The sequence below is a fragment of the Eulemur rufifrons genome, chromosome 6, assembly GCF_041146395.1.
Source record: "Eulemur rufifrons isolate Redbay chromosome 6, OSU_ERuf_1, whole genome shotgun sequence".
In the NCBI taxonomy this organism is placed as follows: Eukaryota; Metazoa; Chordata; class Mammalia; order Primates; family Lemuridae; genus Eulemur; species Eulemur rufifrons.
This window is the reverse complement of record NC_090988.1, coordinates 33488046-33515635: the sequence shown is the minus strand read 5'-3', so window position 1 is coordinate 33515635 and position 27590 is coordinate 33488046.

The window sequence follows — 27590 nt, the reverse complement described above, 5'->3', positions numbered from 1 at the left end:
TATGAGTAAAAAATAAAAGAACTTAAAACAACAGCAATATTATATATAATTAATTCATAATTGAAGCTTTTTTCCCCTTAATTAAGACTGTATTTCAGTTTGCAAATCCAAAGAGGTCACCAAATTTCAAACAGTTTTTTAATTATTAAAGTTAAAGCAAAAGCTCTGACAGGCAGAATTTCCTCTAAAAATTATAAACAGAACTTCCATATGATCCAATGATCCCACTTCTGAGCATACATATAAAGGAAATGAAATCAGTATCTCAAAGAGATACCTGTGTCCTATTTTTATAGCAGCATTATTCACAATGGCCAAAATATATAAACAATCTAAATGTCCAACAACAGATTAATGGATAAAGAAAATGTGGTATATATAACCCAGGTGCAGTGGCGTGCACCTGCCTTTAGTTCCAGCTACTCAGGAGGCTGAGGTGCTTGACCCCAGGAGTTAGAGACCAGCCTTTTAACATAGTGAGACCCTGTCTTTAAAAAATAGGTGGAGGGGGGGGAGAAAAGAAAATGTGAGATATATATATATATATATATATATGTTATATATATAATGTGTATATGTGTCTATCTATATATACACCCACATATATATATATATACCCATATACACACACACACTGGAATATCATTCAGCCTTAAAACAAAAGGAGGTTATGCAATTTGTGACAGATATGATCCTAACCTAAAGGACATCATATTAAATGAAATAAGCCAGTCACAGAATGACAAATACTGTATGATTTCACTTATGTGTGGAGTGCAAAAACAAGTTAACTCATAGAAGCAGAGAGTAAAATGGTGGTTACCAGGCACTGAGCAGAAGGGGAAAATAGGGAGCTGTTGGTCAAAGGGTACAAATTTTCAGTTGTAAGATGCATAAAATTCTGGAGACCTAATGTGTAGCATGGTGACTATAGTTAATAATGCAGTATTGTTTACTTGAAATATGATAAGAAAGCATATTTCAAGTGTCCTCCCCACAGACACAGACACACATACATGTACCCACACACACACAATGGTATGTATGAGTGGTATGGGTATGTTAATTGGACTGTGGTAATCATTATACAATGTATGCATATATCAAATCATCACATTTTACACCTAGAATATATACAACTTTCATTTGTCACATATACCTCAATAAAATTTAAAAAAAAAGAACTTTTACTTAGGACAGAAATACACAGACATTTTTTTAAAGGTTCTTTGAGTTCTCTTAATTATAGAAGCTTAGCCTGTATCCTAAATATACAACCATTATAAAACATTTATTAAAAGTGGGTCTGATAGTATTGAGAACCACTGTTTTAAATTGGTAAATATGCATCCTGAAATGAGAACTATTTGCATTTTATTATACACAGTTACATTAAATGAGATAAACTAAGAAACCATAAAGGCAATATAGTAACTCTATTATCAATTTCTGTGGCAAAAAATGACAATTTGTATTTTTGCCTAATCTATATTTTATATCTCCAGGTTGCAGGTGTCTCCATTTCAATTTGTATTTGTATTAATTAATTCTTATTTACAATTGACACAGTAATTTTACACATTTATGGGGAAAGTATGATGTTTCAATGCATATATACATTTTATAATACTTAAATCAAGGCAATTACCATATTCACCACTTTCAACATTTCTTTATGGTGCTAACATTCAAAATCTTCTCTTCTAGCTATCTTAATATATACACTACATTGTTATTAGCTAAAGTCAACCTATTGTGTAACAGAATGCTAGAACTTGTTCTTCCTGTCTAACTGTGACTTTGTATCCATGAACTGACCTCTTCTGTCCCTACCATCCCCCTACTCTCCCCAGCCTCTGGTAATCACTATTCACCTCTCTTCTACTATGAAATCAACTTTTTTTAGATTCCACATATGAGTGAGAGAATGCACTGTTTCTCTTTTTGTGCCTGGCATATTTCGCTTAACATAAATGTCCTCCAACTTCATCCATCTTGCCATAAATGACAGGACTACATTCTGTTTTAAGGCTGAATGATATTCTATTGTGTGTGTGTGTGTGTATATACACACACACATCCATATATATATATATATATATATATATATATATACACCACATTGTTTTATCCATTCATCTGTAGAAAAGCATTTAGGTTGATTCTAATTCTTGGCTATTGTGAATAGTGCTGCAATAAACATGGGAATGCAGGTATCTCTCTCACATACTGGTTTAATTTCCTTTGGATATATACCCACAGATCCACTGCTGAATCATATGGTAGTTCTATTTTTAATTTTTTGAGGAACCTCCATACTGTTTTCCATAATTGCTACACTAATTTACATTTCTACCAACAGTGTGTAAGAGTTTCCCTTTTTCTACTTCCTCACCAGTATTTATTATTTTTTGTTCATTTGATAATTGCCAATCTAATTGGGGTGAGGTGATATCTCATTGTGCTTTTGATTGCATTTTCTTGATGGTTAATGATGTTGAATCTTTTTTTCATATATATGTTGGTCATTTTTCTGTCTTTTGAGAAATGTCTATTCAGGTATTGCCTAGTTTTTAATCAAATACATATATGTGTAACTATTGAGTTGTTTGAGTTCTTTACATGTGATGGATATTAACTCCTTGTCCAGATGCATAGTTTGCAAATACTTTCTTCCATTCTGTAGGTTGTCTCCACTCTAGATTGTTTCAGCTACTGTGCTGAAGACTTTTGGTTTGATATGATCTTATTTCTCTATTTTTGCTTATGCTGTCTGGGCTTTTGAAGTCTTCAAAAAATTCTTGCTCAGTCCAATTTCATGGAGTGTTTTCTCTAAGTTTTCTTCTAATAGTTTTGTAGTTTTGAGTCTTATGTTTAACTCTTTAATCAATTTAGAGTTGCTTTTTGTACATGTTGAGAGATAGGGGACTAGTTTCATCCTTCTGCATGTGGATATCCAGTTTACCCAGCATGGTTTATTGCGATGAATTTCCTTTCCCCAGTGTGTTTACATTTGTTTATGTTTTCTCTATTCTGTTCCATTGCTCAGTGTGTCTGTTTTTATTCCAGTACCATGCTGTTTTGGTTACTAAGCACAATAACATATTTTGAAGTCAGATAGTGTTATGCCTTCAGGTTTATTCTTTTTGCTCGGGATTGCTTTTGCTATCCAAGGTCTTCTGCATTTCTATTCACTGTCTTCTAGCATGGCTTCTTTTCTCAGTGTTTTTATTTCCAAATGGCAATAGTTGTTAGGCTTTGTTCACAGACTCTTGTCAACTACATTCATTACGCATACATTATCTATTGATTATTAGTTAACAAAGAGTTTGCTTTCCTTAAATATGCTCTTGAGATGTGACTGTATCTTAGACTTGTTAATAAAGGTGTTTACATCTGGGTGCTGCTCTACATTTCTAACATGAGTGATGTGTGGTTTAGTCCACTTAATCCAGGTGTTTGGTACATCATGAAGGCCATACTGAATGAGAGGAAGATGTTTTAAAAGATTTTTTCATAAAAAATCAAATTATTGATTTCCATTTAATGATGCAAGTGAAAAACCAGGTTTCAGTGAGCGGCATGATGGCCATCCCTGAGCATCACCATTAAATATACTCAAGGAGCAGAAGACAAGGGACATTCCTTGTAAAATTCTCATTCACAAGACCAAGTGAGTCAAATAACACTGAATGGCCTACATCTAAAAATGTTCCTAAATAATCATAAAAATAATTATCATGCTAAGAATAAGCTGAAAGCAGCACTGAAATTTCTGCCAGAAGTTTTTAAGTTTTAATTGTCTAAACTCTACCTTCAGCATGTGAAATGTTAAAATTGCTTTAGGCCTCTTCAAATACATTTTATGATTATAAATAATTATTTTATATTCATTTACTAAACTTTGCCTAGATAGAATATTCCTCATTACCTAATCAACCATAGATAGTAGGATTGGGAATTTTAATCATAGGATAGACTCTCTTAGCTTAAAGATGAATAATAAAATTTTTAGTATGGTAAAAGGGACACTAAAATATAGAAAGAAAATCTACAAGTTATAAAATATTCAAGCATTTGTTATGAAGAAACTCTATCTATCACTCCAAGCAGATTTATTTGTGTTTGCTCCCTACAGAGGACTTCTCATTCAATAGCTTACTTTGAAAGCAATAGGCTTAAAGTAAGAAGATTAATAATAGAGTCCAATGCAAAATAAAAATCTGGGTTTTACTGCAACAATGCATATGTTTTTGGAATTTTTTGTAGACCCAAAATAACCACTTTTTTTTTTAAAAAGCAAGCTCATTGTTGGTATTACTATTTGTTTCATGTATGCAGAAGCAAATGGGAATTTAAAAATTCAAAAAATAATTGGCACTTTCTCATGAAATTTAAACAAAAGGTATCAGAATTTGGAAATTATAACCAAATAAATAAAAATAAGTTCAGTGAAAACCTCCCTCATCATTAAGCAATTCATTGCATCACTTATTTACAGCATTCATATTCTGATGACGTTTATAAAGTGGTAAAAAAAAAAACTATCACTAAAATTTCAATGTGTTCTGGCTTTGATTGTGTAACATAGAAATAATGCTGCCACTCTCCATATGCACATGAAGCAAATAACAGGACTCACATTAATGCAGTGTGTGTTGCTTTGGAAATCTACCTTTCACATGTAATTTATACAAATCAACCTCACATGCTGAGTTCTCACCATGGTGGTAAGTTTCTATCCAAAGTGTTTAAAGCTGTAGTTCTCATTAAATGCACACAATGAAAGATGGAGTCAGTTTAACACTTAAAACGGAATGCCCCTGGATGAGAGATCAATGTAAACTGAATTTATTTTTGTTCCTTAAAAAAAGTGAACACAGCAAATGTGAATGTTTTGATAAATTACTTGCTTCTTCATTTCCACTCAGCATACACATACAGCAATAGGCTGTGTCTACACCACAGAAAGAGAAGAGACAATTACCCACTTTAGAATGGAGTGAATAGTCTAATTGGCAAATATTAAAAGTTAACATTATTAGGTATGTACTTATTAATAATATGTGCTAAAAATTTATTTTACCAGACCATTTATTTGAATAACAAAACAGATTAAGTCCAATAGTACCTTTGTTTTTAAATTAAAAAATAAAATCACAGTAATAGACATTTCCATTAGCTTTTATTTCTTAGCATATTTTATATTTCAAAGGAGATTAGTTTTACATTAAAAGTGAATATTTTTTATAATTAAAAAAGCACTGAATATTTCATGTAAAACCTTATAGATTGTATTGGGAAAACAGATGTGACTCCAAACTATTGGACTATTTTACAGATAAACAAAGGGTTAGAGAATAAATGTGTCTACCATAAGTGTTTGTACTTCCATGATTGTATGAACTGTAAATAACAGCATCACCTAAGAGAAAAATCTTCAGAAATAGGAATATTATACTTGTTTCTTTGGAAAGTTTTGTAATATATTGTTTCTTTTTAAGCACCTCTCCTAAATACAAAACAGCAAATAATGAAAAAGGAAGAAAAATAAAACATGAATCAATTTAGAACCCAAGAAAGACTGCTGTAACTATAGAAAAGAAAAAAAGAAGAAGAAAAATGAAACATTGAAACATTTAGAATTTAGAAAATTGCTTCATGCCATTCAATAAATATGAGTGACTAATACATATCAGTCACTGGACAGGTCCTGGGGAATCAGATTAGAGTAAGACATAATGCCTGCTCTCAAGGTGAGAATGGAAAATACATTTCACTGGTTGGGCTTGCCAAGGGCCCAAAAGATGACACATTAAAACTGTTATTGTTTTTAATATACAATAAGCATAACTATATGACATAGTTTAAAACACACACACAAAGCTGAGTATACTTTTTCAGGGGTAAACCTTATCTCCCTTATAAAAGTAAGGAAATAACAGCTACCATTTATTTGTTGAATACCTCTTCATGCCAGACTAGAGATGCATATTTTCTTCTCTGAGAATTACACTGTAATGAGGGTATTATTTTCACCATTTAACAGTTGATAAAGGTGATATTAGAGAAATTTAATGACTCCTTCCAATTACTAAATAGCAAGTATGCAAATAAGGAATTAAACCTACTGCTCTTTGATGTAAGATTTTTAGCTTACTTATCATCAATGTGACCAGACAGATCTCTTATTATCTCAGGAATAGATAAGCATTGTGTATGAAGTTCTTTAGAATTTCCACAGCATCCAGAATTGATTTCTATGAGCATGTGTAGCAGACTACCAGTTAATAGACATAATTTTTTATATGTTAGAGAAGACAAAAGTTTGTATGTGTATTTTCAATTTAGTAATACTTAAAATGTGTTATTTGGGGGAAAATTTGATTTCTAAATTTATGCTACCAAATTAGACAAGTTTTCACACATGTAAATACCTGCAAAGTGAACTGATTTCTTTATTTTAAATTAGAAGTCAACAACTGTAACTAATAAGGACTGATGAGAAAAGCAAAGTCACTAATTGACCAATAAGTGCATTGATGCTATAAGTTAGATAATATCTCTATTTTATTTCTATATCTAGATTAAATTAAAGGATTTTACATAATTATAAATGTAATTGTTAATATTATTGGCTAGATTGTCATGCAAAGAAAATGCAAAGAAAGATAAATTTTTAAGAAATGAAAAAAATTTAAATTTAAAATATATATGAAATCAATAAACATATCACATTTGCTGTAGTCTTCCTATATAGAAGAGAAAGTAGACTTATTAATTTAGACTCATTAACTTAGGAAAATAAATGAGTTACACATGTTACATTTTAAAAAATATTTATCAACCGTCAAGTTCCATACTAACTGACTTTATGGATAAAATCATTCACTTTACTTTGCAGTAAACAAAATGTGCTGTTCTTGTTTTGTTTATTTTGTTGTTTTTAATCTCACAGTTATCTAAATATTTGAAAATAATAATGAATGAGAGTTGCTGTTTATAGGACTTTACCAATGAATATAAGTTTCAGTAACTTTTTTAATGCAAATCACCTTAAGCATCCTATATAATTCAATATGCTACTATTTAATGGAAGAGAAATATATTCAAACTATGGCAAGACAAAGTATTCAAGTAGGTAGGATACATAACAAATTTCAAAGAACAATCACAAAATATTACAAAGGAACTAGGTGAGTTTTGCTTCTAGAAATGCAAACTCATGCCAAAAACAACTAGAAAAGTTAGGCTAAACACACACAAAAAAATGTGCTTGACTTAATTAGAGAGACATGGGATTATGCAGTGCTGCAATCTGGGCAGAAGGAAAGACAGAAAGTAGAGACCAGATTTTGGCAGCCCGCTGTCCTCTGGAGGTTTTCATTCTGAAAGTTGCTCTGATAGGTTGGAAAATTAAACAGAGATTTTTTTTTTTCAGTTTTAGAACACTGCGGGGACACTGAAGTTCAGAGTCCACAAAAATGAAAAGGCATTCTACACACCCTAGAAAGTTGCATGATATTTCCCCAGGACTGGAAAACAAACCCTCACATAAACTGAAGGTTCAGATCATTTCAATCTCTGGTAAATTAAGCTAATTTGCCTCTACTGTAGTTTCCTTCAAGAGGAATCCTCTTTGGAGGATCATAATATCACAAGTGTCTCTAATTACAAATATAATTTTGTATCCAATATGTCTGTCACTCAGTAAAAAAAATAGGCAAACAAAAAACTTAAAATTAAGAGATTTTGAAAAACAAATAATATGTGCAGATTCATGAGAGATCTAGATGATACAGCTATAGGATTTGGATGTTAAAATATCTATGACCAATTTATTCAATTAAATTTAAAAATGGACAATTTCTATAGAGAGCTGAAAATTAACAGAATATAGAAGAATTTCAAACTACTTAAAATAATAACTGATTTTAAGAAGTCAATATATAAGCTGAACAGCCTATTAAACTTAGATGAAAGCAATATTATTATACTGGAATTCAGACCAAAAGAAAATTTCCAGACTAAAATACACAGAGAAAAAAATGGGTGAAAGTATAGAAACGTGAAATGTGGTAAAAAAATGTTAACCTAAGTAAATTAGAATGTCAGAAATTGAATAGAGACACATTGTTGTCCAACTAATATTTGAAGAGAGAAGGGATAAGAAAGACGTATAAAACATTGATTTAAGAAGGATTACAAACCTAAGCTACTCCCAGATACCTTATGATAAAGTGCTGAAATCCAAAAAACAGTAAATGCAAATCAAAGCTACAATCAGATATCACCTAACTCCACCTATCACCATTCTCAGTGAGAATGGCCTCTATCAAACAGTCCCAAAATAACAAATGCTGGTGTGGATGTGGAGAGATTGGAACACTCTTACACGGCTGGTGGGACTGCAAATTACTACAACCCCTGTGGAAAGTAATTTGGAGATACCTCAAAGAGCTAAAAATAGAAATAGCATTTGATCCAGCAATCCCACTACTAGCCATCTATCCAAAGGAAAAAAAAAGACATTCTATAGTAAAGACATCTGCACTTGAATGTTTATAGCAGCACAATTTACAATTTCAAAGATGTGGAAACAACCCAAATGCCCATCAAAACATGAGTGGATTAATAAAATGTGGTATATGTATACCATGGAGTACTACTCAACTACAAAAAACAATGGTGATCTAGCACCTCTTATATTATCCTGGATAGAGATTGAGCCTGTCCTTCGAAGTGAGGTATCACAAGGATGGAAAAACATGCACCACATGTACTCACCATCAAACTGGTACTAATTGATCAACATTAAGGTGCTCACACGGTAGTAATACTCACTGGGTGCCGGTCAGGTAGGGGGCCTGGGGGGGTGGGGGCTAGAGTGGGTGGGGTGAGTAAACCCATAGCTAATGGAGACAGGGCACACTGTATGGGGAAAGGACACGTTTGTGGCCCTGGCTTGAGCGAGGCAATTGCATTTCATGTAACCAAAATGTTTGTACCCCGTAATATCCTGAATAAAAAAAAAAAAAAAAAAAAATAGTGAAAATCTTAAAGCCAGCCAAAGAAAAAAATGTACACTAACTTTAAAGAAGTAACAGTAGGACTGTTAAATGATTTCCTATAAGAAGTAACAGAACACTGAAAAAAGATGGGGTATTTTGAAAGTGCTACAAGAAAATATTTGCCAATGTAAAGTCTAAATCCAGTAAATATATAATTCAAACATAAAACTGAGAGATATATCCAAAAGAAACAATAACAGAAACAAAAAATAGGGGAATTTGTCACCAGCTGATACACATTAAAAGAGACACTAAAGGGTTTTTTCTGCTGTAACGAAAATAGTTTTCTTATCAGAAGAAAATTAAGTAAATTAATTTTATATTAAGCAAAGAAAGAAGAGTAAAGAAATTTGTTATCATGTGGACAAAGATAAATAAATTTGACTTTTTGACCTAACAATGATAATACATTTTTGATATATGTGTATGTACATATGTATGTGTATATACATATATGTATGTATGTGCATGTGTATATACACATGTGTAAATATATAGAGAGAAAGAAAATAATACAACAAAAGAATTTATAATTAAAATATATTAGCAGGGGAAATAACAAGTTAAACAAGAAAATCTAAAACAGAAAGAATCAGAACCAAAATAAGTTAAGAAAGGGGAGGAAACAAAACAACATCTCTAGAGACCTCTGGGCCAAATGAAAATTAGACAGTAAGATGACAGACTTAAACCATTAAGTATGTTACATGTAAACTAAAATTAAATATAAATTAACTATATTTAAAAGAATATCAACCATAGCTTACTTACAGTTGACAAAATATACGTGTAAGATAAAAGAAAGTTTGAATGTGTAAGTGTAAAATAGATATTTCATACAAACACTAACCAAAAGAAAGTTCTTATAGCTATACTGTTACTGGAATAGACTTGTAATTGTCAAGCTCACATAATACAAGATAAGACAAGGCCAAGGCCTGACTGATTTGCCAGCTAAAGATGCAACAAGCCACTTTTAGAGTTTATTACTTCCATAGACAGCAAAAAAAAGTCATAAACCAAAGGTGTCACCTCCCCATGATTTTTATCCCACATACAAAAGGGAGAACATGGATGGGTGCAAAGAAAACTGTGAAATACACTTGCTAATAGGTCAATTATAGACTGCAGCTAAGCATTTTATATTCTGCATGTCTAATTTGAGAGAATTAGGGTAAAAGCCCCATATCTTACCAAGACATGGAAAATGATAAAACTGTCACATAACAGCCCTCTAGGGGAGAGGGGAAGGTAAGTGGGGAATGGTCTCATAGATGTTCCATATAGGTCTCCCATTCTCTCATGTTTCAAGAGGATCATACAAGCCTATCCACCAAGTCTCAGATAAGTTTTGGTTGCCTATAGGGGTGCATGCAAGATCCCCAGGGCACTGTGGCAGAGTCATTCCCTTACATGAGGTATCTGTTTTTCCATTCCTGAGATACTTTACTTAGGATAATGAATACCAGTTACATCCAAGTTGCTGTGTGAAACACATTATTCATTTTTCTTTATGGCTGAGTAGTACTCGATGGTATATACATACCACATTTTCTTTATCCACTCATCAGTTGATGGGCACTTAAGTTGATTCTGTATGTTTGTAATTGTGAATTGTTCTATAATAAACATTCAGATGCAGGTGTCTTTTTGATATAGTGATTTATTTTCCTTTGGGTAGTGGGATTGCTGGATCAAATAGTAGGTTTTCTTTCAGTTCTTTGAGGAATTTCCATACTGTTTTCCATAGAGGTTGTACTTATTCCAAACAACAGTGTGTACTATTCCCTTTTTACTGTATCCACAGTGCCACCATCTATTGTTTTTTGAATTAACGACAGCCATTCTGACAAGGATAAAGTGGTACTCATTGTGGTTTTAGTCTGCATTTCCCTGATGATTAGTGATGTTGAACAGTTTTTAATATGTATTTGGTCATTTGTATATCTTCTATTGAAAAAAATCTGTTCATGTCTTTGCTTTTTTTAATAGGATTATTTGTTTTTTCCTTGATGATTTGTTTGAGTTCTTTGCAGATTCTGGATATTCGTCCCTTGTCAGATGTATTGTTTGCAAATTTTTTCTCCCATTGTATATGTTGACTATTTACACTGTTGATTATTTCCTTTGCTACGTTTTAGTTTAATTAACTACCATTTATTTATTTTGTTGTTGTTATTTGCTCTTGGGGTCTTAGTCATAAATTCTTTGCTTACGCCAATGTCCAGAAAAGTTTTCCCTATCTTTTCTTCTAGAATTTTTATGGTTTCAGGTCTTACATTTGAGTCTTTAGTTCATCTTGAGTGAATTTTTGTATATGATGAGAGATAAGGATCCAGTTTTATTCTTCTGCATGTGCCTCTGCAATTATCCCAGCACCATTTACTGAGTAGGGAATCCTTTCCCCAGAGTCCTTTTTTGTCTCCTTTGTCAAAAATCAATTGGTTGTAGCTATCTGGTTTTATTTCTGAGTTCTCTATTCTGCTCCTTTGATCTATTAATATGTTTCTACCTTTATATCAGTATCATTCTGTTTGGGTTACTATGGCCTGATAGTATAATTTGAAGTCAGGTAATTTGATGACTCCAGATTTCTTATTTTGGCTTAGGATTGCTTTGACTATGCGGCATCTTTTTTGATTCCATATGAAATTTAGTATTGTTTTTTCTACATCTGTGAGAAATGACACTGGCATTTTGATGGGAATTACATTGAATCTATAAATCACTTTGGGCAGTGTGGACATTTAACAATATTGATTCTTCCAATACATAGGCATGGTATGTTTTTCCACTCGTTTGTGTCATCAAGGATTTCTTTCATCAGTATTTTGCAGTTCTCTTTGTAGAGATCTTTCACCTTCTTTAGTAAGTTTATCCCTAGGGATTTTAATTTCTTTGCAGGATTGTGAATGGTAGTGCGCTCTTGATTTGAATCTCAACTTGACTGTTATTAGTGTATAGAAATGCTAGTGATTTGGGTACATTAATTTTGTAGCCTGAGAGTTTACTGGATTATATCAATTGTATCAATTCATCAATTCTAGGAGCCTCAGCAAAATACTAGGAAACCAAAGCAAACAGCACATCAAAAAAATTTTTTTTAATTGTACTTTTCAACTCCAGAATTTCTACTTGTTTTTTTAATAATTTTTATTTCTATTGTATTTTATTTGATGAGAATTTTTTATGCTTTTCCTTAAGTCCTTTAAATGTTTCCTTTGGTCCTTTGAACATAATTATAATTGCTAATACAAAGTATTTGCCTAGTGAGTTCAATCAATATCTGGACTTCAAGTGACAGTTTCTATTGACTGCTTTATTCCCCCTTATTATGGGACATACTTTCCTGAAACTTTGTGTCTCTCGATTTTTTTTGTACTTAATATTGTAAATAATATGATGTGTAAATTCTATAATTTCTATCTACTCTTCCTTCCCAGGATTTCTTGATGGGGATGGTGCAGGTATTTGTCTATTTAGTGACTCTCCTGGACCAATATGCAATATCTATCTTCATTATACTGTGAGGTCACTGAAGTCTGTGTTTGTTTTTTTTGTGGTCAGCTAATGAATGAATAGAGATTTTCCTAAATATCTCAACCAATAAGTGTCTCAACTTTTGCAGAGATGGTCCATGTATGTGTTTGAGTACACATTCAATTCTTCAGCATGAAATTTATAATTCTGCCATATGTAAAAATATATTTAAATAATTATATATATATATTTAGAACTCTTATAAATTCACATAAGAAAGACCTAGCAGAAGTCACATTAGAAAAAATGTTAAAGAGACTGGACCAGGAATTTTATGTAAGTGTAATTAGAGAAATGCTACCAAAATGCCGTTATGCCATTCTATTATCCAGACACTAGATTGCCTAAAATTAATTAGCCTGATAATGCTAACTCTTGGTAGTATGTAGAGTGGTAGGAACACTATATAGTGCTGGGGAGAATCTAACTTAGAACAACCATTTAGGAAATCACTGAAGCACCTAGAAAGTATTTGTTTACTTTTCTATGTTTACTTGGTTCCATTTTTCTCCAGGGTGTTGGCTACCTCTCCTTGATTTCCATCAAGGTCAGTCTCAGCAATGACTCATTCTGATCCTGTGACTTCAATTCATGATAATTCCATGATTTTTTATTAAAAGTCTCCACAAGTAAATATTGGGTCTTGGAAGGACCCATGTCTGCTATGCTTGGAACTGAGGAAATTTCAGCTTTAGTGAGGTCTATGGAAGCTCGAGCTGTCCTACTGACTAAAAAGATGGCATTTAGAACACATTCTGGCATGCGGGGCAGTTTATGACCTTGGGATAAATTTTGGTAGACAAGGGACAAGAGACCAAGAATCTAGAAGATAAATGACTTTTTCTTCAGTGATAATGCACAGTTACAAAATGTAGTGTCCCCTGTTGGTCTCTCTGGTGATGTCCAACATGACCAAACACATAATGATATTTTCTTGTAGAATCATGACCATCTTAGAAATATACCACCTAGCTAGCAATAATGGATGAGCACATAATTTTCATTTTAAGCTCTGTTTTATAGAAAAGCTGAGGTATGACCATTGATACCAGGAGGACTGCAGAAAGCAGAACTTTTATTAAGGACAATATGGAGTATGGTTTTTACCATACAGTAATGTTATTGCTTCTGGTAACAACATAGACATACAATGACATAACAATCACAACAGATTTCAGCTTTAATAAGTTGAAAAGAGATGCAGTTGGAGGCAAAGCACTGAGCAAATAAGTAGCTACTGCATCAGATTTGTATGGAAGCAATGGTTATTATAAGAATTTTGTTGTTAGGTAGCCACTTTTAATGGCTTTAAAGTCAAAGTTCTGACATAGAAACCATGTGACCCTCAGACCTGGATTGGGGTATGGGATACCCTATACTGATAATCTTGAAATCCAAAAGTCTTGTGAAGCATTCTAACTGGGAGAGACAGCCCCTTCTTCTTGGCTAGAAAGGGGTGGCAAACTTGTCTTGTAGATCATGCAAAAACTCAATTGAATGAGGTAAAGAGGATTACTTACTCTTTTCAAAAATTCTTTATTTGATACAATGTTCAAATCTGATGCTACTGGCATCAGGATCTTCAGAGTGGGACCTACAGAGGCTGATTGAAAATGAAATGTTAAGAACTAAGTCTAGTAAATCTTGGATAATCCCGGTTATGTCCGTGGGCCTTAATTTTAGAATTGGAATAGACACTGGTTGCTGACCTGTGAAGTAAGAGGCAAATGGAAGTCACTTAAGTGCTCTACATTTTCCTGTCCAATATTTTAACTAAAAAAAAAATTGCATCTGAGGAAAATTGCAACATTACAATCATCATCAGTCATGCAAGTGTGGTGGTCCTCATCATATCCCCATTCAATTCACCTGTCTAATCTCCCCAGAAATCCAGCAGACTTTAATTGCTGGACTGTATGAGAGAATTGAGGTAACATAATTCTTCAATCTTAAGATATGTTTTTGTGTACTTCCATAAACTTATCCAGTAGGCAGCTGTTCCAGTATAATAATAATGAACAAGCTAAAGATTCACTCAGCAAATATATGTATCACAAAACATAATATTGAGCAAGATAAAATAAACATTATGGAAATATAAGGTTTCATTTACATAAGGTTCTAAAATAAGCAAAATGATTTAGTGGTGTTAGAAAGCAGGATAATCATTACCCATGGAAATAAAGGAATAAGTTGAAACTGGGATAGTACAGGAGTTCTTCTAAGGTTCTGGTAATATGCCCATGCCTGGGTTGTCTGATAAATGAGTATGTTCATCATGTTAAAATTAATACATTATCATTCTTCTTATATGCACACATTTATGAATTTGTATTTTTCTTTGATAATAAAACATGTTTATTAAAACGTACCTTAAGGATAAATAATTAGGTTACTAAAATTCTCTAATATAGTCCAGAATTAAAAGATAAACCATTACGAATCTTCTCAGGCTTTATTTATTGATAAGAAATCACACTTAAGGGTTTCCAGGCTCACAATTTGCTTCCTTTTGGAAACTTTTTTGTAAGGTAATTTTAAAATGCTAAACATGAAACAAAACTTTCAAAATACTGCAGAATCTTTCCGAAGTGAAATGGAAAGCCAGTGGGAAGGCTAAGGGCCTGGTAACAAATGAGAGTTTTTGTTTTCCCATTTTAGTTTGAAATATCTGTGGTGAAAATAATTAATTTGCTTAAAGGATGAGTTAAATTTCTTTGGGTTAAAAGAAATTTTCTAGGTTAAGTCATGGGCCTGCTGCCTCAAAAACAATTTTGTAAATGGACTGGACTGTGCAAGTAACTATTTATACTCACAGAAAGAAATACTGTGCAGTTATTTTTGTCCCCTAAGGATATTGATTATATTGGTGCATGTTTTTTGGACAATAAAGAGTATAGTAAGTCTCTGTCATGTAGGGAGATATTGTCAATGATATAAAAATTATTTATCAGTGGTGTATATTTAAGGGACAAGAAGCAAGTTAAGGTGCTAGTGGGAGCACTTGTATTTACCAAGAAAGTATAAATGCAAGGCAGCTTTAATATATGATTTTGTGTAGTCTTTACAATAACTTTATGAGCTAGGTATAATTGTTTCCAGTTTACAAAATTGGAATTGACTCAGAGAAATTACACAACTTTGTCAAGTTCACAAAGTTAGTGAGACATTGAAACAGAATTGGAATCCAAATAGATCTCTTTGAAAAGCATACATTTCTTTTGTTATACCTAATAACAACTCCTTCAAACAAAAGTATTGAAATCAGGAGTGTTTTTTTTTTTTTTTTTTAATAGACTTCAGTTTTTAGAGCAGTTTTAAGTTCACATCAAAACTGAGTGGAAGGTACAGAGATTTCCCATATAACTCCTGTCCCCATATATGCTTAGCCTCCCCCATTATCAACATTCCTTACCAAAGGCATACACTTGTTATAATTGATGAACCTACATTGACACATCATTATCACCCAAAGCCTTTAGTTTTCATTAAGGTTCATTTTTAGTGTTCTACTTTCTGTGGGTTTGGACAAATGTACAATGACATTTATCCACAATTATAATATCATCCAGAATAGTTTCATTGCCATAAAAAATCCTCTGTGCTCCATTTATTCATTCTTCCCTTCCCCCTGATCCCTGGCAACCACTGATCTTTTTGCTATCTCCACAATTTTGCCTTTTCCAGAGTGTCATATATTTGGATTCATACAATATGTAGGCTTTTTGGATTGTCTTCTTTCATTTAGTAATATGCATTTAAGTTTCCTCCAAGTCTTCATGGTTGGATGGCTCAATTCTTTTTAATGCTGAATAATATTTCATTGTCTAGATGTACCATGGTTTATTTACCCATTCATATACTGAAAAACATCTTGGTTGCTTCCAAGTTTTGGTGCTTTCACATCCCCACATTTTTGTGTGGACATAAGTTTTTAACTCCTTTTGGGTAGATACGAAGGAGCATGATTACTGGATGATATTGTAATAGTACTTTTAGCTTTGTAGAAACTGCCAAACTTTTAGCTTTGTAGAAACTGCCAAACTGCCAAAAAGGGCTCTACCATTTTTCACTCCCACCAGTAATAAATGAGAGTTCATGTTGCTCTATATCCTCACTAACATTTGGTGTCATTGTTTTGGGGTTTTGGCCATTCTAGCAGATGTGTAGTTGTATTTCATTCTTCTTTTAATTTGCATTTCCTTGATTACATATGATGTGGGACATCTTTTCATGTGCTTATTTGCCATCTCTATATCTTGTTAGGTGAGTTGTCTGTTAAGTTCTTTGGCACATTTTTTTTTTAGTATAGACTTTGTTTCTTATTGCTGAGTATTAAGAATTCTTTATATATTTTGTGTACCAGTCTTTATCAGATATGTCTTTTGCAAATATTTTCTTTCAGTCTATGGCTTGTCTTTTCATTCTTTTGAGAGTACCTTTCACAGAACTGAAATTTGTAATTTTAATGACATCTAGTTTATCAACTCTTTCACAGATTGTGCCTTTGGTGTTGTATCTAAAGAGTTATCACCAAGCATAAGGTAATCTAGATTTTTTCCTATGCTATAGGAGATTTATAGCTCTCGGTTTGCTTGTTTTGTTTTACATTTAGGTCTGTGATCCATGTCTAGTTAATTTTTCTGAAGGGTGTAATATCTGTGTCTAGATTCATTTTCATTTGCATATGGATGTCCAGTTGTTCTTGCACCATTTTGTTGATAAGACTATCTTTAATCCATTGCATTACCTTTGCTCCTTTATCAAAGATTAGTTGACTATATTTATGCAAGTATATTTATGGGTTCTCTGTTCTGTTGCTTTAGTCTATTTGTCTGTTCTTTCACCAATACCACACTTTCTTGATTACTTTAGCTTTATAATATGTCTTGGAATTGTGTAGTGTCAGTCTTCTAATTTTCTTCTTCTCCTTCAATTTTTTGGCAATTCTAGGTCTTTTGTGATTCCATATAAGACTTGCAATTAGAGTTTTGATATCCACAAAATAACTTGCTGGGGAAAAAGTTGTTGTTTTTTTTTTTTTAATCTTTGGATAGCATTCTCTTCCTATTAAGTTATAAACACATGTAATTTATTTCTTCAATATAACTTTAAGTAATTTTTGCTTTGATTTTATTTTTATTTTTCATAAAGCATAATGCCAATACCAAGAATATTTATGATTAATCCCAAAGTAAAAGCACATTCATCTTTAAATTGTATTTTATTTTTTAAAATTGTTTTGAAAAATATTGTATTGCATTTGAGTTGCAAAATAGCAAATGCTCAAGAAGTGCTTCTGATAGAGAGACATTAAATGAGAAGCATAGAAATCCAACTGTACATATAGAAAAACCTGGGAATATTGAAGACACTGTGAGTCAAGTAAGGAACTGAAAGTAGAGACAAAATGAGATAAAAAGAACCTAGAGAGTCATTTCAGTTCTTCTGGTATTGCAAAGAAATAGAAATTGTGAAAATTGAGTTAAACTCCCAAGATGCAATTGTTGTACCACCATTATAAATGTTTGATTTTTTGAAAATCAATTCTACGCTTGAGACTTCTCCTCAGTGGTAATTTGAGTCTTGTATCACCTACTCCCAAGATTGTTTTGTAGATCAAATATATAAAAGTACTATAAAAATAGTTTACAAATATGAAATACCAGTAGTCTTTTTTTATAGCCTGGAATAATCAATAACTACTTCTGTAAACTGTTTGTGTTCTCCCAAAATTCATATGTTGAGACCCTAACTCCCTTTGTGCCTGTATTTGGAGAGAGGGCATTTGTGGAAGTACTTAAGGTCAAATGAGACCATAAGAGCAGGTCCCTGATGTGATGGCATTCGTGTACTTATAAAATGATAAAGATAGAAAACAGCACACATTTGTGCATGCACTCTCTCTGTCTTTCCATGTACATACACTGGAAAAAGGCTATGAGAGGACACAGCAAGAAGGCAGTCCTCTGTAAGCTAAGAAGAGAGCCCTCACCAAAACTGAATCAGCCAGAACCTTGCTCGGACTTCCCAGTCTCCAGTGTTGTAAGAAATAAATTTCTATTGTTTAACCACTTTATAGTATTTTGTTTTGAAACCTGAGCAAACTAAAACAACTATTAAAAAATCCCCAAATGTTTCCTCCTCAAGAGTATGTTATTACGTAGATCTGCTCAAGCGAAAACAGATGTATGAAATCATTGCCACCAGGTGTTCTGGACCGTGACTACTTATCTCCTGTTACTACCACAGGCCTGCAAGCTGTACTTATGAATTCCATGGATCTTAAATTAAAGGGCATACCATCTGAATCTTACCCTCCATACATGGCAAAAATCTGTCCTGCTGTTTTCCCCTGATCTCATATCAAAAAGAAAATGTGTGTGTACAGACTCATAGTAATATAATTCTTAACAGCATGTACTCTTCCTTTTACTGAATCTCATGGTTTCAGGAAGAAAACAAAATAGGATTTTAGACATCTCTTTTTATCTGTTGCAAGAAATAGAAAATGATTCTAGTGCACTTAAGTAAAAAGCAATTCATGGAAAGATAATTGGAGAGGTTAATAAACTAACAGAAACCAAGGCAATTGGGAGATCAAGAAGCAAGAGATTCAAATATAGTCTTACAGCATTAAGATCTATCAGGATGCTTCTATCTTCACCAAAGCCACTACAACTCATTTATTTAACAAATATCTTTTGAGGAAATGCTCTATACTAGAGACTGTTCTTGGTACTGGGGATATAGCAGAGAAGAAGATATGCCTTTGTAGTCATGGATTTTTGATGCTAGAAAGAGTTCAATAAACAAATGTGCAGTATAGCATAATATCAGATTATAGAAAAATAGAGTGACGGGGTAGGTTGGGGGCTTTAAAATAAAATAATCTCAGAAATGACTAAAATCAAATCCTCCTATATTTAGAGAATTTCCAATTAATCAGCATTTGGTCAGGGGCCTGTTCCATAATTGGACAATGATGAAGATTTGGTCTCTTTGGTTTCTGTTTTTGTAGAGTTTAATCTTACACCAACATTAACCACCAAATGAAACATAAAAGCTTGCAGGAAATGATAAAGATATACTCAACCAAATATATGTCAAATGAACATTGTAGTTTACAAATTTTTTGCATTTCCTGGATTAGATAATAAAGTGAGAATAATATCACTTTTCACAATTCATATCCTTCCTGAAATCCAGCTATAGAGGCTGAAGGAAACTAGCAGCATGATATTAACCACTAGTATATTGCAAGACTTTGCTAGATTCTTTTATTAACCCAGTTTAACAAGTATTTATTGAACACTTTGTGCATAGCATTGGACATTTTTATACCCCTCTGCTCAACTTCCAGAGAGACAAGATATTTAGGTATCCTTAATATAATGAACACTGATGCCTGATTTGTCTGGATAAGTCAATTCTAATGGAAATTTAGAAATCTGGATGGTACCATCTTATAGATCAAAATAAACAACCATCAAACACAAAACAAGCTCCTATGCATACTGAAAGAGTCCTAGTTAAGTTTTAAAAATGGTACAGACATGTGGCAGAGTTGGGTGTTTATCCCAATAATCTTACACTTTTTCAAATAAACATTTGCATGTAAATTGCTTTGAAAAATATGTTATCAACTCAGAAGGTAAAAGAGACTGAATTAATTTTAATCCTACTTTGAGCTTTGCAATTCTAAAGTTTACTACTAAAACAGGATCTCTTGAAAACTTCTAATTTTGTGAATATAGTTCTCAGTTCTTAGGCTTTAAAACTTTTATCAGCTTCAGTACTTTAGAATAACATCCACTCTAAATATCTTCATGTATTTGTACTGCTCTCCTTCCCTGGAAAATGTATCGTCATAAAATTCTAATGCTTTCAGAGAAGTAATACTATGTTAACCTTTTCATGTTCTGCTAAACTAAATAAGGTTCTCCAATACTGCTTGTTTTAAATATGAAAAGCTAACATTTTAAGAGTAGACATTTGAAAATGAGTCATATAGCTAATGGCAATAAATGTTTTCAAGGAGCTAGTTTACTTTTGTTTTTAAAAATTCAAATTTTCTCAAGTCTCCATCCTCTTCTATAAAATATTACATTGTAGAGATAAAATATGACTGTATTTCCTTTTCAAATATTGCTTGAATTTTGTTTAAAATATTTCTATAACTCGTTTAGAATTTTAAAAAAACTAAGTTTAGATCTCTAAGTCAAAAATAACATGAGTAGTAGTAGGAATTAATATTTGCGCAGTACCTTGTAGTTTCTGTGCATTTCACACATATTACCTTATTTGATCCTCACAGTAATCCTGTGATAAAGGGAGTCCCACAAATCCAAATACAACAGATGAAGATATTATGGATCATAAATTCAGTAACTTATCAAGTCTCCTAAAACTAGTAACTGACAGTTTCCTTTTATCACTTTTTTCCATTTTCATTATGTTGTGACTAAAAAATAATAATAACAAAAGGGATTGCTTATTCTATGTGTTTTAAATCAAAGGAACATTAACCTGATTTATAGATGAAGGAAATATGAATTATAGCCTCAGAATCTGTGCTCTTAACAATCAGTTATTTTATTTATACACATACATAGTAAGACACGAAGAGAAGTGTTTGAAGGCAAATTTCTCTATAAAATGTCAAGTGATTCTCCTCAAGGTTCAAGCTAGGTGTGGGTTTTAAGTAATCACTCCAGCCAGGTGATACACATATATCCAGTATTCAAAATAAAAACTGTTCCTAATAATTTATAGAATCTGCCACTACAGTAACATGAAATTAGTTTCTAAGTATAAAATCATTTATATTTCTGAGTATTAACATATTATTCTTTATAATTTTAAACAGTATCATTAACTTCATCTCTGTATTCAAATTGTTACAGTGACTAAAATATTTATAAGAACTGTATATATTTGAGTCTTTAGTCCGAGTTTAGGCTTACATCACTAATTAAAGGTTTAAAAGTTTGATGAACTAAGGAGCTAAAACCTTGTTTGAGAACAGTGAAGTGTTACCAAAAAAATATTAGAAGGAAGCTCAAGTGCACTATGAGATTAAAATAAACTTTAAGAAGAATGTTTAAAAAAGAGAATAATTGAAACTGAGAAGAGAAAAATGTAGCCTAAGAATATCAAAAAGAAGTATCAGTGCATATATTAGTACCAGTACTATGAGCTCAGGTCACCAAGGAAGAGTATGGCATAGGGAAATGCATATTAGATAGAATTACAGATATTAGAACTTCAGTGCATGAGAGAGTGAATAAGACTTAAGTGTATCTGATACATATTAATACATAATAGTGTTGCTGAAGTTTCACTCAAGCTGCAAGATGAGATTTCTGCTCCAATGCAAGAACAAGTACAGGCCATATTTATGATAGAGAAATAAATGACAGGGGATAAAAATAAAAAAAAAATTATTAAAGTGAGTTTAGATCAATGGGCATCAAAATTATTTCATTGTTTGATTAATCACAGATGTCCTTTTTGATTTTTTTATCATTAGATAACATTAAAATGCCTCTGAAAATAAAAATGCTGGCAGCCATTTTTTAAATACAATGTATGAATGAATGAGTGAAATAGATGAATCTTTCAGTAATAAAACTATCTCTAGATTCCAAGTTACAAAATTATAGCTACCACTAAATAGCAAAACTTACGTAAAATCAGTTAAAATATTTACTGGGAATGTTTTTAGATCATTTCATTATAGTTTACGTATTGTTATATCTTAAATTTTTACTTACTCAAAATATTTGATTAATAGGAACAATTTAAAAAAGTAAAATACAAATATCCTGAAATTCAATCATACATAAATAATCCTATGGAAAACATGCCAACCCTCTTTCTAGATCTCACTTTCCATATGCAGACACACACCCAGGGAGCAGGGTGGCAGGGTAGGGGTGGAGAGAGAGAGATAAAGAGAATCTTGTGTCTGTAAAATTTTATATGAATTCTATAATGCATCCTTGTCTGTGCTTTTATCCACAGATTCTGAGTGGTTTTACCACTTTTTATATTAAGTCTACAGGATTACATCCTGTAGGTCATTTTAGTTTCAAACTTCCAAAATGCTTCTTCATATCATTTGTCCATTCTTCTTGCAGGGTGTTTCGGGTTTTGTGTTTATATTCATCAGCTCTTCATAAAGTAGAACATTAATATTTGTGTTTGCCATGCTTATTTCCCTAAGCTGTCAAATGTTTTTCTTTTAAACAGAGGAAGTTTTGTCATAAACTTTTTAAAAACTGTAATAAAATATACTTCCACTTTACAGCTTCTAAGTGCTTCTTTAGTTTTGAAAGGTTTCCCATACCAAAATTACCTTTTTTTCTAAATATTACATTCTAAGTAAAGGTATATAAAATTTAATCTATATGGAAATTACTTTTCTGTATACTGTGAGAGCAGAGACCAATTTTATTGTTTTCGTTGTTTATGAAATAAACCATAATTTCTCAATAAATTGAAATATTACTTTTTTCACATGTCAAATTTAAATATACACAGTCATCTACTTTGATATATTGTTTTGCACTGAACTATTTGTTGAATTATTTTTTAAAACCATACTCTTTGAATATAATTTAGAATATATTGTGTCACCTAATACAAGTTTATCCTTTTAGTATTTTCATATTTTTTATTATTATCAAATATGGATTATTTTTCATATAAACTTATACTGCATTTTATTTATTTAAAAAACAAAATATATTACATATTTTCTTAGCTTCTTATAACAATTGCATAAATTTTATACATGAGAAAATATTGGTATTATGTCATGTTGTATTTCTCCCTCATTACCAGATTCTAATTTACCATTTATATAGATGTGTTTTATGTCCTTCCATAAGAGTTAAAGTGTTCTTCAAATATGTTTAGACATTATTAAAATTTAATTCTAAGTGGGTCTTTTTTTGTCAATTTAAATACATTGTCTTTCATTTATATGTATGGCTTCCTAGTGGAAGTATAAAGAAGTAAAAGTATCATTTTTTTTATTTTGGGGGAATTTTTTTTTTTTTTTTTTTTTGAGACAGAGTCTCACTCTGTTGCCCGGGCTAGAGTGAGTGCCGTGGTGTCAGCCTAGCTCACAGCAACCTCAAACTCCTGGGCTCAAGCGATCCTCCTGCCTCAGCCTCCCGAGTAGCTGGGACTACAGGCATGCACCACCATGCCCGGCTAATTTTTTGTATATATATATTTTAGTTGTCCATATAATTTCTTTCTATTTTTAGTAGAGACGGGGTCTTGCTCTTGCTCAGGCTGGTTTCGAACTCCTGACCTCGAGCGATCCACCCGCCTCGGCCTCCCAGAGTGCTAGGATTACAGGCGTGAGCCACCGCGCCTGGCCGGAATTTTAAATTATAATATAATTTTATATTTACAGAAAAGTTGGAGAAATAATACATAGTACACTATAATTTCCTGGAGATAATTTTCTTTGTATTTTCCTGAACTTTTGGTATTCCTAAGTTTAATTTTTTCATCAAATTAGAGAATTTTTTCCATTGTTAAATTTAAAAAAAAATTGCATTCTCTAGTCTCAGCTTCTGTCTCAACTAACACATTTAGTTAGACCATTTGATTTTATTTTACAGGTCATTGGGACTCTCTTTCCTTTTTTCAATCTTTTTTTCTCTGTTTTTCAATTATATAATTAATGTCCATGTATTTTTCAAGTTCACCAGCCTTCAGTCATTTTTTTTAAATTCCAATCTGTTGGTAAGCCCTACTGTTGAATTTTAAATTTTACATATTTTATTTTTAGGTCTACAATTTACATTTGTTCATTTTTATAATTTTCATTTTTTTCTCCTGATGGTAGTCACCTTTTTATTCATTATGACTATATTTTCCTTTAATTTCTCTAAGATGTTAATAGCACTTTAAAGTTCTTCTCTATAAATTTCTACATCTGAGTCATCTCCAGGTGGATTTCTAGTAACTGTTAATAATTGATTTCTATATATGTATCATTGATATACATATATGAATGATATATATATATATATCAATCATTAGCAGATTCACTATACATATCAATACATAGTTTCTTTGCAAATCCAATATTTTTAATCATATACTAGATAGTGTGGATGTTATGTTGTTCTATTTCTGTTATCTTTTCCTGAAAAATACTGATTTTTGTTCTAGCTAGCAGTTAACTTTGCTTGACGAAACAAATTTAAACCCTGTCCTTCCTAAAGTGGGCAGCAAGTAAAACTTTTCATTCTTTCAGCATTTCAATTATTGCTTTTTGTGATGAGAAACTTGGCATTTTTCTCACATAAGCACAATTAAGGTGTCAACCAATAAATTGATCAGAGTTAACATTAAAATTAGAGCTTCCTTTTTTAGCTTCATTTTCCATGATGTATTCTGTACATCCAAGCTGCTTTTGAATTCCTACATTCTGTACCATAACTCCTCAAACAGGTACCACTGTGATTTTCTGCTTGGGTCTACTGTGCAACTCTTTATCAAATGAAGATTGTGAAAATGTCTCCAGATGAAAAGCCATACATAGGAATTTTGCCTAGTGAAGTTCCATTCCTTCAGAAGATATAGGAATCTAAACAAGATAATTTAACATAGATATTAATATTATCAATATGTATAAAAATTTACTTACCAATAATAGAGAATATGCTTGTTTCTCAAGCAAGCATGGATCATTTCAATGAATGATAAAATATTTGGTCACAAAGAAAGCACTGGCAAGTTAGAGATATTGCAAATAGAAACGGTAGAAACATTAAAAACAGCACTCTCACCACAATGCCGTAAAATAGAAATTAGTTACAAAATCTAAAACCAAAAGACCCTTCTACCTAGAAATTAAAAAGAAATAAAATGTTGATAAAAGCCATTCTCACTGGAATTAGGTGATATCTCATTGTAGTTTTGATTTGCATTTCCCTGATAATTAGAGAAGTTGAGCATTTTTTTCATGTTTATTGGCCATTAGTCTATCTTCTTTTGAAAAGTTTCTGTTCCTATCTTTTGCCCACTTTTTAATCGGGTTGTTTGATTTTTTTCTTGCTGATTTGCTTGAGTTCTTTATAGATTCTAGTTATCAGACCTTTCTTGAGTGATAAAGCATGATTGTATAGCATGAAAATATTTTCTCCCATTCTGTAGATTGTCTATTCACTCTGTTGTTTCCTTGGTTGTGTGGAAACTTTTTAATTTATTCAGGTCCCGCTTATTAATTTTTGTTGTTGCTGTGATTGGTTTTGGGGTCTTCTTCATAAATTCTTTGCCTAGGCTGATATCTATAAGAGTTTTTTCAACATTTTCTTCTAGAATTCTTGTAGTTTTATGCCTTAGATTTAAGTGTATTATCTATCCTGAATTAATTTTTGTGAGTGGTGAGAGGTGTGGATTCTGTTTCAGTCTTCTACAAGTTTCAAAACAACAGATGCTGGCATAGATGAGGAGAGAAAGGAACACTTATACACTGTTTGAGGGACTGCAAACTAGAACAACCACTATGGAAAGTAGTATGGAGATACCTCAAAGAACTAAAAGTAGAATTACCATTTCATCCAGCAATCCCACTGCTGAGTATTTACCCAAAGGAAAAAAAGACATTCTATCAAAAAGACACTTGCACCCGTATGTTTATTGCAGCACAATTCACAATCGCAGAATGTGAAATCAACCCAAGTGCACATCAATACATTAGTGGATTAATAAAATGTAGTATATGTATACCATGGAGTACTACTTAGCCATTTAAAAAATAGTGAACTAATGCCTTTTGTAACAACCTGGATGGAACTGGAGACTATTCTTCTAAGTGAAATATAACAATAACGGAAAAATAAACAACACATGTACTCACTGTTAAATTGGGACTAATCGATCAATGCTGATGTGCACATATGGAAGTAAAACTCAATGGAAATCAAGCAGGTGTAGGGGAGGAGGGAATGGGTAGATTCACCTCGAACAGATACAGTGCACACTATCTGGGTGATTGGCACACATAACTTTTACTGAAACTGTGCAAAAGCTATTTATGTAACCAGAATGGATTGTACCCCTGTAATAGTCTGAAATAAAAAAAAGACAAAATGGTTTTTTTTTGTTTTTTTTTGTAGAAAACCTTGTAGTATAGAACCCTTGGATGGAGAAGAAAATATAGGTCAATATTACAGAATTTGTAAATTATGATTGTCTATAATCACATGGTATCCTTTATTATTATTTTCTATATTTTATCATTAGGGTTTTTCTTCTCAGTTAAACTGTAAATATTTGAGGGCAGCAAAATAATATGCATTTATTTTGAATTTCCCTACTCTGTAGCTATCTCAGGCTAGTATTTAATAAGTATTAGAATGCAACTATTAAATTTAAATATATATACAGAAGTAGGATTCCTGGGTCACATTGTAGTTTATATATATAAACATATATATATAATATATATACACACATACATACATACATAGAATTATCAAACTGTATACCTTAAATATATATAATTTTATATACAATTTTTGTTAATTATACTTCAATAAAGCTGGAAAAAAAATACCTTCAGTGAACAATTTATAACTACTGACCAGTCTTTTCTTAATCATTTGCTGTTAGCAAGGAGCATTACTTTTTCTCTAAGCAGAATTATATTTATCTTAAGGATATTATTTTTTCACTTCCTTATTCCCCAGTGTAAATGTATACCATCACACAATCTCCCAAGTTCTTTTTATTTTGTCCTGTTTAATTTCATATTTTACTAATTGAGTATCATTATAACCTGTAGAATTATCTGCATAACCTCTATGTTAGTTGAAATTCTAGTCAGAATTTTCTTCTCTATCCTTTGTTTTCTTTTCTGAATAGTTACTAATCTGCATATTGTGCTTTATAATTTACAAATCACTAAAATCCTTAAATCGTATGTTTTATCCTTATAATACAAAA